The sequence below is a fragment of the Neomonachus schauinslandi genome, chromosome 3, assembly GCF_002201575.2.
Source record: "Neomonachus schauinslandi chromosome 3, ASM220157v2, whole genome shotgun sequence".
In the NCBI taxonomy this organism is placed as follows: Eukaryota; Metazoa; Chordata; class Mammalia; order Carnivora; family Phocidae; genus Neomonachus; species Neomonachus schauinslandi.
In genome coordinates this window covers 152,151,959-152,154,277 of record NC_058405.1, presented here as the reverse complement: position 1 = coordinate 152,154,277, position 2,319 = coordinate 152,151,959, and the positions used below count along the sequence as shown (strand labels likewise).

The window sequence follows — 2,319 nt, the reverse complement described above, 5'->3', positions numbered from 1 at the left end:
ACCCTACATATTGACCCTTTATTCCATGTCCTATTTTTAACAGCTTTATTAAGATATGATACCTTCATCCCCAAGTTTGCCCACTTGATGTGTTTAATGTTTTTTAATATATTCACAGAGTTGTACAACTACACTGTGATCTAAATCTGGATTTTTATCACCCAAAAAGAAACCCTAAGCTTATTAGCTATAACTCTCCACACCCCTTGCTGCCAGTCAGCCCCATTCAACTCACCTCCTTTCTCTGTAGATTTGCCTATACTGTATACTTTTGTATACAAAAGTATAGGCAATCTATATTTTCTATATTTTGTATAGGGAATCCCACAATATGTAATCTTCTGTGACAGTCTTCAGTCACTTAGCATAATGTTTTCAAGGTTCATCCATGCTCAGTATATGTTAATAATTTATTCTCTTTATTGCCAAATAATATTCAGTTGTATAGATATACCATGTATATTTATCCATTTAAAAATTGACAGATGGGGCACCTGGGTGGCTCAGTTGGTTAAGTGGCTGCCTTCAGCTCAGGTCATGATCCCAGCATTGCAGCTAAGCAGGGAGCCTGCTTCTCCCTCTCCCTCCGCTGCACTTCCTGCTTCTGTGCGTGCTCTCTCTCTCTCTCTGTCAAATAAATAAATATTTTTAAAAATTTTAAAAAAATAAATAAAAGTTGGTAGACATTTAGGTTATTTCCGTTTGATTATTCTAAATAATGTTGCTATGAACATGTTTTTTTTTTTTGCATGTTTAATAAATCACATGATTTATTTATGGGATTTCTACATCAGGTTGTGGTTTAAGAGGAGTTATATATGTGTGATATGAAGAGAATGTACAATCAATATGAATCTTGTTAAATCTCTCTTCCGTGGACTTTCTCCATCTTCCTGCTTAGCAGTAAAGGGCATTTTAGGTTTATATAAACATTCTTTACAATTGCCCTCTTAACAAAAAATTAGTACATAAATAGCACTAGGCATTTAGTAAATAAGTCACAGGCCAGTAAGTTCAATTGTGCAGTTGTGAAATGTAATGTGAAAGAGTTTGGAACCTTAAGACTGGGTGATCTGCAGTGTTTCCAACATGTCTTCGACAGCCGTAAGAGTGTATTTGATTTCCTTCTTACTTCGACCTGCAAACTGATAAGCTCTGTTTGATTAGCTGCCCAACTTGCATATTTCATATTGTCCTTTTTTGTTTTTGCACTTGCTTTTGGATTAGAAGCAATATGACTTGCTGACATGTAAAACCCAAACAAAGCTCTCATATTTCTGTTGTTCAGTTTCAGTGCCTGAGCAAAATACTTTCAAGAAAGTTTGAGGTTTTCAAGTCCACCTTGGGTATATTTAACTTCAGCATACTGCTCACAGTGTAAGTGGTTATGTGGATTAGTCATCATTAGCTCCTCTAAACAAAAGGCTGCTTTAGCATAGTCATGTTCATTGATACAAAGTTCTGCAAGTTCATGCCAAGCTTCTTGGTCCCCAACAAATTGTTCCAGATACTCATTCAGTTCCCGAATGGCCTCCACATTTTTTCCCCTTGACTTTTCGAATGGGCAATCTTATGTTTTCTTGCAGCAGTGTTAGTTGGATCTTCTTGTAAAATTCTATCATATAGTTGTATAGCATCATCCTATCTTTCCATGGCTTCAAATCTCAAGATTCAAATCTCTTGACTCTGTGACTGCCAGGGAACTATCTTCTCAACTCCTGAAGACCAAACAATGCCAAATCATCTCGACCATAGTTTAGGGCTGCAATCATCACTTGCTCATATATGATCCAAATACCATCTCCAAGCTTAGAAGCATATTCATTAATTAATTCCTCTCCAACTTCCACAATTTGCTCACTGTTTCGTGAGTTTTCTTCTCTCCATTTTCTCATTTTATCTCGCATTTCTTCCCAAGTGACATCGTAAAGCTCTGACACCTTCGCCATCTTCTCAGAACCTGGAGGCCGAGAGGGCATGTATTTTTATTTATTTTTTATTTCTATTATTACTTATTCTCCTATATCACTTATTTTTCTTGAGTACCTCCATAGGAGTAAAATTATTAGGTCATATGGTAACTCTATATTTAACATTTTGATGTACTGCCAGATCATTTCCCAAAGTGGCTACACCATTTTTCATTAGCACCAGCAGTGTGTGAGGGTTCCAATTTCTTTATATCCTTGCCAACATCTTAATTGTCTGGCTCTTTGATTATAGTATCCTAGTGAGTGTGAAGTAGTAACTGATTGTGGTTTAGTTTTGTAATTTTTCTAATGATTATTGATGTTGAACATTTTTTCATGTGTTTATTGG

General features: G+C 35.9%; 1 pseudogene; it reads right to left on the bottom strand.

Moving 5' to 3' along the window:
* Positions 1-1,058: 1,058 nt before the first annotated feature.
* Positions 1,059-1,949, bottom strand: LOC110592268 (annotated as a pseudogene).
* Positions 1,950-2,319: the final 370 nt, after the last annotated feature.